Source organism: Vombatus ursinus, unplaced genomic scaffold (assembly GCF_900497805.2).
Source record: "Vombatus ursinus unplaced genomic scaffold, bare-nosed wombat genome assembly UNPS02014818.1, whole genome shotgun sequence".
NCBI lineage: Eukaryota > Metazoa > Chordata > Mammalia > Diprotodontia > Vombatidae > Vombatus > Vombatus ursinus.
In genome coordinates this window covers 64,426,023-64,443,021 of record NW_020954596.1, presented here as the reverse complement: position 1 = coordinate 64,443,021, position 16,999 = coordinate 64,426,023, and the positions used below count along the sequence as shown (strand labels likewise).

Here is a 16,999-nt window from a genome sequence, read left to right as displayed (position 1 = left end):
GAATTAATAGTCAAAACATTTTTGAGGAGGGAATGGGTAAAAGGAGAAAGAGAGAGAGAGACAGACAGACAGACAGAATAGAATAAAGAAGTGGGAAATAAGGTGGAATGAAATACAGTTAGCAATCATAACTGTGAAAAAAAGTTTTTGAAGCAAGCTTCTCTGATAAAGGCCCCATCTCTCAAATATATAGAGAAATGAGTCAAATTAAAAAAAAAAGATCCTTTCTCCAATCGACAAAGGATAAAAAAATGAACAGTTTTCAGTTGAAGTAATCAAAGCTATCTATAGCCATATTAAAAATACTCTAAATAATTATTGATTGGGATTCTGAGCTACTACCCCACACTTATTAGATTGTCTAATGAGACAGAAAAGGAGAATGACAAATATTGGAGGTAAAATGGAAAAATTGAGAACTAATGCACTGTTGGTGAAGTTATGAACTGATTTAACCATTATGTAGAGTAATTTGAAACTATACACAAATATTTATAGCAGTTCTTTTCTCATAGCAAAGAACTGAAAATTGAGGGGATGCCCATCAATTGGGAAATAACTGATTGTGATGGAATACTATTGTGCTATAAGAAATGATGAGCTAGATACTCTCAGAAAAACCTAGAGACTTATGTGAACTGATACAAAGTGGAATGAGTAGAACTAGGAGAACACTGTATACAGTAACAGCAATATTGTAAGATAATCAACTGTGAATGACTTAGCTATGCTCAGCAATACAATGATCCATAACAACTCTCTTGCCTTCTCAATGTGAGGGATAGGGGGGGTGGAAGAGAATTTGGATTTCAATTTTAAAAATGAAAGTAGAAAATTGTTTTTTACTTGCAATTGGGGAAAAATAAATTACTAAATTAAAAAATAAAAAAGTCATGAATCCCTTTTGGAGCTATTTATGAAATTTAGAAAAGAAGATGCTGCATAAAATGCATGCATTTTAGAAAATAAGAAAGACTTGTATATACAGAAGAAATTTATTAAACTTTGAGATAAGGCACCAAAAGAATAAGGCATTTAAGTCACAGGAAAGATAATTGAAATTCTATTGTGTTGGGAATGGTGAGGCTATTCTTTCTCCATCTCTGTCAATGATAAGTTTTTTGTGACCTTGAAAAAGTTATAGAATGTGTTTGTATCTCAGTTTCTCCATTTTTAAAAATGAGCCCAATTATGACTGTTATGTCTGTTGCACTGACTCTCCTGATATTCAAATGAGTGTCTATATTTATATTAATTCTCAGTAATGTAAACTAGTTGTGAAGCTAAAAACAAACACCAAGCTTAAGACTCTTTAATGGAAATACTGTATAGGACACAAATAAACCCATACCTTTTCCATAAATACTATGGCACATGTGAATAGAAACCATTTCTTACAAGGGTCAGGATTTCTCCACCAATTAGTCTACTCTCAGAAAGTATGCCTCACATTTTGTGTCAGTCTATTTGAATGTGTCCCAGAGGAAACATGTCCTATGTTTATATTTCTCGGAATTCAAATACTCTTGAGTGCCGGCTCTGTTACTCTCTGTATGTCTATGGATAATGGAAAGGAATAAGAGAACTGATTACAGGAAGTGACTAAAGAGTAGGCTAACTCAAACTTTGACTCTGAAAATGTGATTATTATGGTACTTGCTCCAATGGTGGTTGCATTTCCTAAAACACATTTGTAATTGCATTTGGAACTTGTTTATGATCCATGAAAAGAAACTGATCTCATTACTTTATAGTCATACTTCATTTTATAGCCCAAATGAAATTAACCAAGCTTGATAATGTACATTATTCAAAAGACTTGGATCTGAATGCCTTTTGGCTCTTTAAAAAAAATCGACCATAAATCCAGGAAGATTATCCACCACTAAGTACACTCAACATCAAGGAGTTCTAAAACAGTGTGAACATGGAAATCATCATTGTCTATTCTCATACAATGTCTTCTTTGAAAGAAGCAACATTCAGTTATATGTTCTATGATGTTTCAAATTACATTTTTGTCACTTGTAATATTTTTCATGTAATAGGGCTTTGTGAATATATACACATTCTGGGATTTTTAGGTCAGAGGCCCTGGGTGTGATTTAGGACTATCTCAGTCTTTGAGCCAGAGAACAGAACTGTGGCAAACTGTACAGTTCTTAAAGGGACACCAAAAGTTTATGAGATAGAACTTGGAGAATAAATGGGCACTTCAAGAGATGAGCAGTAACAGCAGTGAGAGTTAGCTTTCCCACATCAGCACAGGACTTAATATTTTGATCCAGAAAGAAGCAGCAGCACAAGACAACAGGTAAAAGAAGAAAGTGAAAGGAAGGACAATAACCTCATCCACCCACATTCAAACATTGTCACTTATATTGGAATAGAAGATTGAGGCTAAACATCCAGGTTGTGTCTATGTTTTCAAGGACTAAGGGTAGATCTAGCAAAAAATCTAATCATGCTTCTTTCACAACTCTTCTATCCATGCCTCTACAGCATCAGAGACAAAATAAAATTAGAGTGAATCCTTTGCCTAAATGATGGAAATTTTTCTGACTGGGGAGTTAGTGTGATTTTACACCCACATTTTCTTCTGATACATAAGGAAATAAAGGAAGGGAACTGTGTAGTTGAAACACAATAGCATTGCCCCTAAACTAATACACACATATATGTTATATATCTATATCTTTATCTATCTACCAACACACATATACATATATGTGAATGTGTGTTTAGATATACATATGTATGTAGTTGTAGCAGTGTGTAAGGAATTAAATCTCCTGAGACAAAGGGGATACAGAGGAGAGTTGTGATATGTATTGTCCAACCAAATATATCCTTACACCCTGCATAGCAAGTGTCACATTTAAGAAGAAAAAAAAATGAAAGAACGTTTCCAAGCAACCTAGATCTAGTGGCATTAGATCTCACAGATTAATCTCTTTTTCTTCCCATCAACCTAAATAGAAAACCATAAATCAACAAGATAGTTATTAAAAGGTTACTTGTAGATAGATAGATAGATAGAGCATTTATTATAATGCTTGCTAAGTATTCAGCTTAATATAGTAACATTGTAGAAATATGTAAACATAGTAATTTCAAAATTTGATTGTTTAAGAAAGTAATCCATAGCACAACACTAAAATTAAAGAAAAATTTAGCATTCTTGAATTCTTGATTTTATTTGGAAAAGTAGACTTGATATATATGTGTGTGTGTGTGTGTGTGTGTGTGTGTGTGTATTTATACACACTCACACATTTTTTTTTTCCATTTTACTGTGAAGGTGCTATGTGTCTTACTTGTAATACAGAAGAGTTTTCCCAAGGACTTTTGGGACTGTTCTCTGACAGCCACTAACCTATTGATTGACTAAACTAGACCTTTATTGAAAATAAGTCAAATTTTGATCTATGTAGTCACTTTCTGACCTTTATAAATCAGAGAACAAACTGTACTCAAAGGCTCCAAAGCATATTCTCTGTCTCTCTGTCTCTGTCTCTCTCTCTGTCTCTCTGTCTATCTGTCTCTCTCTCTCTTTCACTTTCACACACACACACACACACACACTTATCTGAAAGAACCGCTAATCCCATGACAATGCTTAAACAGTTATGCAATGAAATAATAATCAGCAGATGCTCATGTTGTGACAGAGCTAAGAAATGTAAGGAAAGATTCAATAAGTGTTCACTGAGACATACAACTAGTCTGGTGTCCAAATAGAGTAGCCAGTGGTAAAAGGCTTCAAGGACAGTGAAAAGCCACATTTTATCTATCCAGGGCTCCTTTGAAGCAAAATAAAATATGTCTTAAAAAATATGAAGTCCTAGCTTCTGTTAGCTTTTTAAAGCCCACTCAGATAGATAAATAAAATGAGAATTGTTATTATAACACCTAAACTCAATACTTCTTTGGTGAGTGGCAATACAGTACAGTGCAAAAACTCAAGGGCTTGGTGTCAGTAGACCTTTTTTAATCATCCCAATTGCACCACTGGGTGATTTTAGGTAAGTCATTTTCCACTTTTGAATCTTAGTTTCTTGATTTATAAAATGGAAATAATAGTTGCACTCAAGGTTTTGATGATTACATTTAATGGTGTGGATATATAACTGGATTAACTTAAAAGTGTAATGAGAATATGAGTCATAATAACAATCGCTTTATATCATTATTAGTAGTAATTATATATATTTTTTCAAAATCTGAGGATCCAAGACAACCTATTTTCCTTTGCTCTAAGAACCACATAGCTATGTTTTGAGGAGCTGATTATGTTGGCCAGAGGGTGATATTTATCTCAGCATGATTATGTATATGCACATTCATGCATATGTATACACACGTACATAGACAGTTACATATGCAATACACATACAATAAGAACAAATACACACACTTATACATACATGCATACATACATAAATGCATGCATACACACAAATATATATATATACTGGAACATCTCCAGTTATCCTGATTGATATCTGGCCACTGCACCTGGATGGCTCTGGAGGAGAAAGTGAGGCTGGTGACTTTGCACAACCCTCCCTCCCTCAAATCAAAGTCAATTGCAAGTCATGTCATTAACTCCCTGATGTCACGGTCCTCTTCAAAAAGGAAGGACAAACCATACAACCACACACAAATAAATATTATATATGTACATACATAATCACAGAGGAATGGAGGAGATATCAGAAGAAAGAAGGAAAACTCACACAGACAAAAATCAGAAGTTTTGAATAAATGAAGAAGAATAAGTCAGGAATTTTATGGTTAGACTTTACTGATAACACAAAAGATTATGCTTTACTGACTGGATTTTAATCTTAATTTTCTATGTAACACATTCTGTTTGACTACAGATAAATTTGCTTCAGCTATTAATGACCTCTATTAATAAATAGTGTTTATTTACCATTCTAGCACTCTTTTTTTGCATAAATGTTTTCTTTGACCATAATCCAGAAATTTTTCTAGCTACCTAACTATTCTCACAGTCCTTGATCACTTTGAGGGATGGAAAATAAACATAGTTAGGTTCTAAAGTTCAAGTCATGATCTCCTTCTCCAAGTACCAAATTGCATAGGACATGCCTAATATAATTTCTAATAATCTAGTTCTTTGGTGTTGGTATAAAATAATATAATGGGCAAAAGTTTGGTCCATATTCTGAGCCTACCTTGCTGTGTGTGTCTGGGTGTGGGTGAGAGTGCTGTGGAGTAGGTAGGGTGGAGAAGGCAGGTGAGAGAACAGAATTTTGCTTAATTAAAAACAGTCTACGTGCTCTATTTTTAAGAGTGAATGTCACCCTTCAATGTTATCCAGTCATCAGATTTGACACACTGAATACCATTTAGGAAATTATCAGAACAGCAACTGTTCTTAGAAATAGTTAAGTTGAATCTAAGTGACTTATTTAAGGTCACTAAACTATTAAATATGAGACAGAATTTAAACCCAGGACTCCTAACTCCAGAATCTGTGGTCTTTCCAGTACACCATTATGCCTTTCAAAAAAAAAGGTAGTAGATGAAACTAGCCACATAGATGGATGGAATAATTTTCTGACATCGTGATAGGAGAAAGATTTTCCCCACATCTTCATAGTTCCAGATATAGCCTCACTCTATTCTTGTTTATACAGAGATCAATTTTCTCATTTTTCTCATACAGAATTTGGTAGCTTTAAAAAAAGCCTCATAATAATAAGTTCAAGTAAATACTGAAAGTCTCCAATTTATAAATTCATAAGACATCATTATATATTTTTACTTAGCCGAAGTCTCTCAAAAGTCATATTTATGTACTTATGTTAAAGCTAGTTTCTAGTGTCTCTTTCTATATTGATAGATTAAAACATAATGTACAAAGTAATTTAAGATGGCCTTTCCTCAACAATTTTGTTCTATATAATAGCTTCTTATTGATGGACTTTATTATTTCAAAGTAGTTCAGGTTAGGAAATGGAGATCAATTATGTACCTACTTGACATGGTGGAGTAAATTTAGATTGGTCCAATGAATTGACATGAAAACTTTGATGTAATCATGGAGTTGATGACTGCATTTTAGTCCAGGATAGAGAGTACATTTTTATGGAATTGTCAGAGTGATGTTCTTGTCACAATTTTTATTTGCTTGTTTGTTTGTGTGTCTGTTTGGTGTGTGTGTGTGTTTGTGTGTGTGTGTGTGAGAGAGAGAGAGAGAGACAGACAGACAGAGAGACAGAGACAGAGACAGAGAGACAGAGAGAGATAAAGACAGAGAGATTCTTCCTTCTTTTAATAAGCATTTATTAAGGCCCTAATATGTTTAAACAATCATTTTTTAAATGCTTACAACATGTGAGTCATTGTTCTAGGTCCTAAGGATACCACGATCATTTTAAAAACTGGTTCCTACCCTCAGTGAGCTTCCATTCATGGGAATATATGATAATCATACAAATAAATAAATACAAAGAAACCCATACTGTAGCCAGAACACCAAGTTTCTAGTTTAATATAGGGGTTTTCAGAAAAAGAAAATCTCTTTTTCTCATTTTGCCTTTGCTTGCACTTCTCTGGGAACTTCACAAGATACCACATCTATACTTCTAGTCATAGTAAAAGGGGCTGAAGTTCCTATACAAGTACTCAGTAATTAGAGGGCAATTTTTATTTTACTCCATGAGAAGAATGGGGAGGGGGATGCAAAGGAAACATTGGTGTCTATATTTATCAAGATTCTTGCCTTCCTTATGATGAGTCCCAATAAGGTAATCAACAGATATTTGTTTATGCAAAACATCTCCCTCAAAGAAATATACACAGAGATATATACTCCCCAGAAATATATACAGAGAGGAAGAAATTAGGCTCAGATTTTGAAATCACATAAAGAGGACAGAGCCAAGATGGTGGAGTAAAAGCAGTGACTTGATTGAGCTCTCTTCCAAAACCTGCAAAAACTGGCTCAAAGCAAATTATAGAGCAGTAGAACCCACAAAAAGACAGGACGAAACAAATTTCCAGCCCAAGACAACCTGAATGGTTGATTGAAAGGTCTATCTCACCTGGCTGGGAGAGGAATGCAGTTCATTATGGGCATGCAGGCAAAACAGACCTCAGCAAACCTGGAACAGGCCTCACAGGGCTGAATCAGAGGCAGCTATGGTGGTTTCCCAACTTCTCAATGCACAAATACCAAAGATAACTTAGAAGGTCAATAGGAAAGGTCTGTGACCACAGTGAAAGAAGAGCTTGGTCACAGGCCCAGTTCTGGCACAGCTTCAGAGCAGTGGCTGCTTCCTGAACTTGGCCCACAGACAGAGGGGGATATCAAGTGGCTGATCAGAGTGGGATTACAGGGATCTCTTTTCTGGCGCTGAGGCAGGATTCTATTGCTTTGCCTATGCTTAGATCTGGGTGGCAGTTCTACATGGCAGTCCTGGGGTGAGGAGGAGTACAGGAGTGGTGGAGTTGTGCCTTGGTGGAGAGGGAATCCTCCTCACAGTTCCAAGGCAGAAAAGAGCATTTATCTTCACTCATAAACCTGAGCACAGGCCAGGAAAGGAGTAAAAACCTCACCATTGATCATACCACCTTTCACGAACTGAAAATTTACAGATCCCTAGAAGTATCTCTGAAAACAGCTGCACAAAATCCCCATAGCTTGGGACAGTACATGCTCCACATTGGAAGCAGATCTTTACCTTAACAAAGAGTTTATAACTCAAGTAATTGGCTGGGATCATGAGCAAACTGCATTAAAAAAAGTCAGACCATAGAATCTTTCTTTGGTGACAAAAATCAAAATATACAACAAGAAGAAAACAACAAAGTCAAGGCTTCTACATCCAAAGACTCCAAGAAAAATATGAATTGGTCCCAGGCCATGGAAGAGTTCAAAAAGGATTTTGAGAAGCAAGTAAGAGAAGTAGAGGAAAAACTGGGAAGAGAAATGAGAGTGATGCAAGAAAATAATAAAAAACAAGTCAACAGCTTGCTAAAGCAGACCCAAAAAAATACTGAAGAAAATAACACTTTAAAAATAGCCTAACCCAAATGGCAAAAGAGGTCCAAAAAGCCAATGAGGAGAAGAACACCTTCAAAAGCAGAATTGGCCAGATGGAAAAGGAAGTCCAAAAGATCACTGAAGAAAATACTTCCTTAAAAATTAGGATGGAGCAAATGGAAGCTAGTGACTTTATGAGAAATCAAGACATTGTAAAACAAAACCAAAAAGATTGAAAAAAATAGATGACAATGTGAAATATCTCATTGGAAAAAACAACTGACCTAAAAAATAGGTCCAGGAGAGAGAATTTAAAAATTATTGGATTATCTGAAAGCCATGATCCAAAAAAGAGATAGACATTATCTTTTGAGGAATCATCAAAGAAAACTGCCCTGATATTCTAGAACCAGATGGAAAAATAGAAATTGAAAGAATCCACCAATCACCTCCTAAAAGAAATTCCCAAAGGAAAACTCCTAGGAATATCATGGCCAAATTCCAGAGTTCCCAGGTCAAGGAGAAAATATTATAAGCAGCCAGAAAGAAACAATTCAAGTATTGTGGAAATACAATCAGGATAACACAAGATTTAGCAACTTCTACATTTAGGGACCAGAGGGCTTGGAATATGATATTCCAGAGGTCAAAGGATCTAGGATTACAGCCAAGAATCACCTACCCAGCAAAACTGAGTATAATCCTTCAGGGGAAAAATGGTCATTCATTGTAATAGAGGACTTTCAAGCATTCTTGAGGAAAAGACCACAGCTGAATATAAAATTTGACTTTCAGATACAAGACTCAAGTGGAACATGAAGAGGTAAACAGGAAATAGAAATCCTAAGAGATTTCTTAAGATTGAACTGTTTACATTCCTGCCAGGAAAGATCATATTTGTAACTCATGAGACCTTTGTCAGTATTAGGGTAGTTGGAGGGAAAATAGTTATATGTATGTATGTATGTATATAGATAGATAGATAGATTGATAGATAGATAGATAGATAGATAGATAGATAGATAGATAGATAGATGGATAGAGGACACAAGGTGAGTTGAAGATGAAGGGGGTGATATCTGGAGAATAAAATTAAGGGGTGAGAGAGGATTATACTGGGAGGAGAAAGGGAGAGATAGAATGGGGTAAATTATCTCACATAAAATAGACAAGAGAAGACTTTTACAGTGGAGGGGAAATGGAGGAAGGTGTGAGGGAATGAGTGAATCTTATTCTCATCAGATTTTGCTTAAGGAAGGAATAACATACCCACTCAATTGGGTATGGAAATCTATCTTACCTACAGAAAAATGGGGGGGTGATGGGATAAGAGAATGGGGGGATGATAAAGGGGAGGGCAGACTGGGGGAGGGGGTAATCTGAAGCAAACACTTCTAAGGAGTGACAGGTTCAAAAGAGAGAATAGATTAAACCAGGGTGGGGGGCGGGATAGGATGAAGAGCAATGTAGTTAGTTTTTCACAACATGACTACTATGGAAGTGTTTTGTGTGACTACACATGTATAACCTGTTTTGAGTCGCTTGCCTTCTCAATGAGGGTGAGTGGGGAGGGAAGGAGGGAGAAAAATTGGAACCTATAGTTTTAAAAACAAATGTTAAAAATTGTTTCACTTGCAACTGGGAAATAAGATATACAAGCAATGGGGTATAAAAATCTATCCTGTCCTATAGGAAAATAGAAGGGGAAGGGGATAAGTGAAGGAAAGGGTAGAGATAGAAGGAAGGGCAGATTATGGGAAGGGGTATTCAGAATGCATGTCATCTTGGGGTGGGGGAAGGATGAGATGGGGAGAAAATTTGGAACTCAAAATCTTGTGGATGAAATCACATATAGCTAAGCAGCAACTCATAGTTCCTTGTTATAGGAAATCATGTCCTTTTCTCCCACATATGTGGTACCCAAAAAGTTCTCAAGTTTGGTCAATCTGTGTCTGCCTATGTTCTGCTTTTAACGGAGATACTACCTTATAGTTTAACCTGGGAGGCCAGCAAGATAGGAGTTCCAAAGTTTTGTGGAACTTTTAAGGTTTTCAAAGTTGTCCTCTGGCCAAGAAGAGTTCAAAGCCAAGTTATCTCTTTCTCAGTCAGTCTGTCACTCCTCAGGAGTTCTCTGGAAAGCCACACTTGTTCCAATAACTAGAAGTCAATCCCTTCTCAGGTTGGTTAGAGATTTATAGATAATCCTGGGACATGGACAAGTTCCTAACCTATCTAAAGATGATTCTTTTGAAATGCCATTCAAATTCAGTACATGATTGAAGGCTTGTGATTGCTTGATTGATTAAGGCTTTACCCTTACATGTGCATATTATCTCCTATTTACAATATAAGCTGCTAGAAAGAAAGATCCGTTTCACTTTGGTCTTTCATTTTTTATCTTTTTTGTTTTGTTAAATTTTATTTTCTATTTATTTTCACACGCTTTTTTTTTAAAATTTTGAATCCCAAATTCTTTTCCTCCCCTTTTCACCATCACCCACCCACTGATTAGGCAAGCAAAATGCTATCAATACATGTTCAATCTTTGAAAAACCTTGCCATATAAAACATACTACAAAGAAGCAAGAAAATAAAGTGAGAAAATTATACTTCAATTTGCACTGAGTTCAGTTCTTTCTCTGGAGGTGGAGCAATTTTTATTCATGACTCCTTTGGAATTGTTTTGGATCATTGTATTGATCAGAGTAGCCAAGTTTTTCACAGTTGATTATTATTAAAATTGATTATTATGGCTATAACTGAGCACAATTATATCCTGGTTCTTCTCACTTCACTTTGCAGTTCATATAGGTTTTGCTATTTTTCTTTCCTGAAACCACCCCTCTCATCATTTTTTGTAGCACAATAGTACTCCATCACAATCATATGCCACAACTTGTTCAATCATTCCACAATTGTTGAACACGCTTTCAATTTCCAATTCTTTGTCAGTACAAAAAGAACTTCTTTAAAAATACTTACATATAAGTCCTTTTCCTTTTCCCTTGATATCTTTGAGGTACAGATATAGTGGTGGTATACTTAGTTTTATAGCTCTGTGGTCATACTTCCAAATTCTCCAGAATGACTGGACCAGTTCACAACTTCACCAATAGTTTATTAGTCTACCTATTTTTCCTAATCCCCTTATGGATTTGTTATTTCTGATATTTATGTTGGTACCTCAAAGTTGCTTAAATTTGCATTTCTCTAATCAATAATGATATAGATAGATAGATAGATAGATAGATAGATAGATATAGATATAGATATATTTCGTATTACTATTGGTAGCTTTGATTTGTTCTGAAAACTACCTGTTCCCTATTCATATCCCATAGATATGATGGTATTATCGATGGTACTTACTTTTGTAAATTTGATTCATTTTCATATATGTGTGCATATGTATGTGTATGTGTACATATATATACTAACATGTATGTATGTGTATATATAGATATATCTATCTATATCTACCTATATATACACATATATACACACATATACACACATACATACACACACACACACACATATATATATATATATGAAATGAGGCCTATATAGGGAAAATTTGACCTTAAAATATTTTGATATTATTTCATTTTCTATGGTACTTTTTAGCAAAATATAGTTTCACTGTTAATCTCTTTTAATTAGGTCTATTTTTGCTTCTGCTTCTTCTGAGATAATACCTGTTACCCCTGCCTTATTTACTTCTGCTGAAGCCTAACAGATTCTGCTGTAGTCCTTTATTTTTACTCTGTGTGTTTTTCTGTTTCAAGTATGTCTCTTGTAAAGAATGAATTGTTGGATTCTTGTTTCTAATTCATTTTTTTATCTGCTTCCGTTTTATGGGTAAACTCATTACATTTTTATCCAGTTATGATTACTAATCTTCCATCCTCTGCTCTTCTGTTTATGCTTCTCTCTCTCTCTCTCTCTCTCTCTCTCTCTCTCTCTTCTTCCTCCTCCTCCCAAGTCTGTTTTGCTTCTGGACATTCCTTCCTTAATCCTCTTTCCTTTCAATCATTCTCCCTCATCATATATCTTGTCCCCTTCCCCTCCTATTTCCTTATAAGGTAGTTTTATAAGATACACCCAATTGAGTGGGTATATCTCCTTTCCTCTTTGAACCAATTCTGATGAGAGTGAGGTTTAAGCATTGTCCAACATCTCCCCTATTTGCCAGTTCACTATAAATGTTCTTCCTTGTGCATCTCTTTTATCAGAGAAAATATTCTACATTCTACATTCCCTATCCCTCTTCTCCCTATGCAGCTCTTTTTTATCCCTTCATTTTTTAAATGGTTATGTCAAAATAATTGAATCATACCTGCATTTTTTTTTACTATCTAGTCTCCTTTTAACTACCCTAGTAATGATAAAGTTCTTAGGATTTACATGTATCATCTTCCCATATAGAATTTTAAACAATTTAACTTTATTAAGTCCCTTATGATTACTCTTTCATGTTTATCTTTTTATGCTTCTTTTGAGTCTTGCATCTGAATGTATAATTTTCTATTTTGACTTAGTCTTTTCACAAGGAATTTTTGAAACTCTTGTATTTCATTAAATATTCATTTTTTTTCACCTTAAAGGAATATACTCACTTTTGCTGGGGGGAAAGGATGATTCTTGGTTATAATCCTTGCTCCTTTGCATTCAGTAATGTCATATTCTAATCCCTCCATTTTTTTTAACATAGAAGCTGTTAAATCATGTCTGATACTGACTGTGGCACTGCAATATTTGGATTGTTTCTTTGTGACTGTTTGCAATATTTTGTTCTAGAACTAGGCTACATTATTCCTGGGAGTTTTCATTTTAGAATTTCTTTTGGGAAGTTATCAATGGACTTTTTTTTTCAATTTTACTCTCTGGATCTAAGGTATCAGGAACAGTTTTCCTTTATAATTTCTTAAAATATTATTTCTAGATTCTTTCTGTGGTCATGGCTTTCCAGTTGTCCAATAATTCTTAAATTATCTCTATTCTCTTTCCTGGGTCAGTTGTTTTTCTGATAAAATATGTCAAATTTTCTTCTATTTTTTAAATTGTTTTGACTTTGTTTTGTTAGTTCTTGATGGAGTCATTAGCTTGAAGTTGTCCAATTCTAATTTTTAAGGAATTATTTTCTTTAGTGAGCTATTGCATCTTTTTTTTAAACCATTTTACTTACTCTGCTTTCTAAGGATTTCTGCTTGTTGGTGAATTTTTATACCTCTTTTGCCATTAGGCCTTTATTAAAGGTGTTATTTTCTTCAGCATTTTTGTGCCTTTTTTTAAATCAAGCTGTTAATTCCCTTTTCATAATTTTCTTTTTTTTTTTAAATTTTCCTTTTATCACTCTTTCTTTCTATCACTAACTCAGAAATTCTTGTTGGACTTGGCTACAAATAGCATATTTCTCAGAGGCTTTGTTTGTATCCTTTTTTATATTTTGTCTTTTTCTGCATTTATGTATTGTGGTATATAGAATATATATATATATATATACACACACACATATATAACATACACATACACACACACATATACATTATTACCTTTGATATCCTTGACTTTTTGCCCTTCCAAATGAATTTTTGTTATTTTTTCTATTTAGTAACTTAATTGGGTTGACATTGACTATATACATTAGTTAGGTTAAATTCTCATTTTTATTTAATTATTATTACTATTTCTCCAATTATTTAAATCTGATTTTATTTGTGTGTGTGTATATATATATATATATATGTAATTTTGTTTTGAGTTTGTTTTGGTAGTTATATTCCCAGGTATTTCATAATGTCTAGAGTTATTTTAAATGGGGCATCTCTCACTATCTCTTTTTGCAGGGTTTTGTTTGTGATGTATAGGAATGATGACGATTTATGTGGATTTAGTTTATGTCCTGTTACTTTGCTAAAATTATTTTTTTCAATTAAGTTTTCTTGAAAAGGCTAGAGTTTATTGACATCTACTGAAAAACCATATAGCTTTCAACTCTGTAACAACTATCTCTGAAATTAAGGAGGGCATTCCCTTGAGAAGCCACCCTGAAGATAATTTTATTCATCCCCAGAGTCCCAGGTATACTCTCAGAATTTTGCTTTCTGTTCTATATTAAGTTCTTTCTCAGGCATAAAGCATTTAACTCTAGTTGAAATAGTCAACTAGATGTGAATTCTAAGAAGAAACCAATACAAGGCCCAAGGTATGAATAAATATGAGTCAACCTCCCAAACAGAACAAAATGCAATATTAATTCTTACAATTAATCCTCCTTTTCTGAAATTATTAAATTGTACCTATTTATTAAGAAACCTTCAAGGTAAAATGTAGAGACTAGTAGAAAAAGTCATACATTTTGAAGAATAGTGTGAAAAGGAGATAGCTTGTAGTATATCAAATATGCTTGTTTATGTTTGTTAATGCTCGGTTGAGATTCCCACCCCAATTTCCCTATATTACTTACTATGGGACATATTTGAAATTATAATAGTTTATAAAAACAAATATGTTTCATTTGGGTACAAAAAAATAAATTTCACATGTACAACATGGGGGACATTTAGCTAAGCAAAGTGCTTATGAAAAAGATTCATGGGTTTTAGTGAGTGGCAATCTCAACATGAGACAAGAATATGATATAACAGTCAAGTAATCTCATGACCTTGGAACAGGTATAGCATTCAGGAACTAAGAGGTGATAGTGTCACTGTTCTCTGCCTATGCTTCTTATTTCAAGCCTTGTATTTAGTTTAGGGCACCATATTTCAGGAAGACCATGGTTAAACTGTGGAGTATTCAGAGTGAAACAACCAAGATTATGAATTACTTCAAGATCTTCCCATTTGAGAATAAATTAAAGGTAATTGGATGTCTAGGCTGGAGACAGAATGACATAGGGAAAATATAACAGGGAACCTAAATATTTGAAAGACTGTAATATGGAAATATAATTAGTTTTATTTATTTTGTCTTAAAGGATAGAATTAAAGGAAAAGATGAAAATTACAAAAAAAAAAGGAATATTTAGATTTTGTGTCAAAGAAAAAATTCTAAATAGAGTTAAGAAATAGCAGAATTCAGTAACAGTACTCCTGGGTGCGACAGCCACGGGGTGGGGGTGGGAGATGGGGTTCTCAGGACTCTTTTCTCTTGCATAGACAATGGGGGAATGGGGATCATATTGACCCTAGACAGGAGGAGCCTCTTGCAGCACTCCAAGCGATTGGAAGAAGACCTACCTATGGATGTCAGAGGTGCATCATCTGAAAACTATATCATGAAGTGGAATGCAGTTATATTCAGATCAGAAGGCAAACCCTTTAAATTCTTAGAAGAGTATCTGAATAAATCTCCTGCTGTTAGGTTCATATTAAAAAAATAGGTTTCATCAAATGTTTATATAAATGGTAGCACATGTTTAGATATCCACCAGAATCATGAGAGCCCAATATACGATGTGTCATCTGTTTTAATATCAATTCAGTCTCTGTTGGATGAACCTAATCTCAACAGTCCTGCCAATAGCCAGGCAGTGAAGCTTTACCAGGAAAACAAATGAGGATATGAGAAAAGGGTTTCAGCTGTTTTCAAGTAAAGCTGGAATGATTCATTATAGACAACTACTCTGTTCATCCTCATAATTATTGTTGTGCATAATTTACCTCAGTAGAAAGTCTACCAGCAATTTTAAGTGCCACAGGTTTTAAGGATTTACATACCTAATGTGTCTGCAAAAAAAAAGAGAAAAAAGAAGAGCCCTCTAGTTTAGAACCTTTAAAAGCTTGTGTATCTTGATTAATGTGCTTTTTATTGCATGTATGAACTAAGTTATTGCTACATCAATATGTAATATATCTTACTACTATTAAAAAAAAAAGAAAGAAAGAAATAGTGGAATTGACTGCCATGCAAGATAGTAGCTATACACACATCAGAGGTCTTCACATAAAGATTGGATATCTATTTATAAGTCATTTTGAAGGGAAAATGCTTTTTCAGTTATGATTTGGGGTATATGACTTCTGAGGTCCATCTTCTCTGTACCTCCTACACTATTGTGCTTAGTGATCTAATAAGTTCCTGTGGATTCAATTATCATTTCTCTGAAGATGACTAAATATCTATTTGTCCTCCCATAACCTGTCTCCTGACCTCTGGTCTCACATCTATACTTACTCATTGGACATTTGGAACTGAATATCCTGTAAACTTCTTAAAATCAGCATGCCCAATGAACTCATTAACTTTCCCCTTAAAGCCTTCACTGTTCCTAACTTGCCCTGTTATTGTCAAGGACACCATGAAACTTACAGATGTACAGGTTCACAATCTACTTGTCATTCTTGATTTCTCACTCTTTCTCAATCCCCAAATCCAATCAGTTGCCAAATCCTACAAACTCTGTAACATCTCTCACATGTGCCACTTTCCTTCCTTTGATACCATTCTGGGGAAGGTCCTCAACAACTCGTACTTACACTATCATACTAGCCATTTGAATTCTTTTCCTGCTTCAAATCTCTTTCCACTCGAGTTCATCTTCCACTCAGCTGTTAAATTGATGTTCTAAAAGCATAGGTTAAGACCATGTCATACTCCAACTCTACACTCAACACATTCCTGTAGTTCTCTATTACCTGAAGGATAAAATAAAAAAAAAATCTTCCATTTAGCTTTTAAAGCTCTTTATCACCTGTCCCCCTTCTTACCTTTCCAGTCCTTTTATATCTTACTTCCCTCCACATGGCCTGTGATCTAGTGATACTGACTACCTTGTTGTTTGCACAATTCACTTTATCTCTGAACTCTAGGAATTTGTACTGACTGTATGACATTTTGAAATTTTCTCTTTCCTCATCTCTATCTTCTGCCTTCCTTGGTTTCCTTAAATTACTAAATAAAATCCAAATAACTGTAAGAAGCCTCTCCTGATCTTGCTTATTGCTAGTTCTTTCACTTTGTCAACCATCTTCA

At 34.5% G+C, this 16,999-nt stretch overlaps 1 pseudogene; it reads left to right on the top strand.

Moving 5' to 3' along the window:
- Positions 1 to 15,194: 15,194 nt before the first annotated feature.
- LOC114023818 lies at positions 15,195 to 15,641 on the top strand (annotated as a pseudogene).
- The last annotated feature ends 1,358 nt before the right edge of the window (positions 15,642 to 16,999 follow it).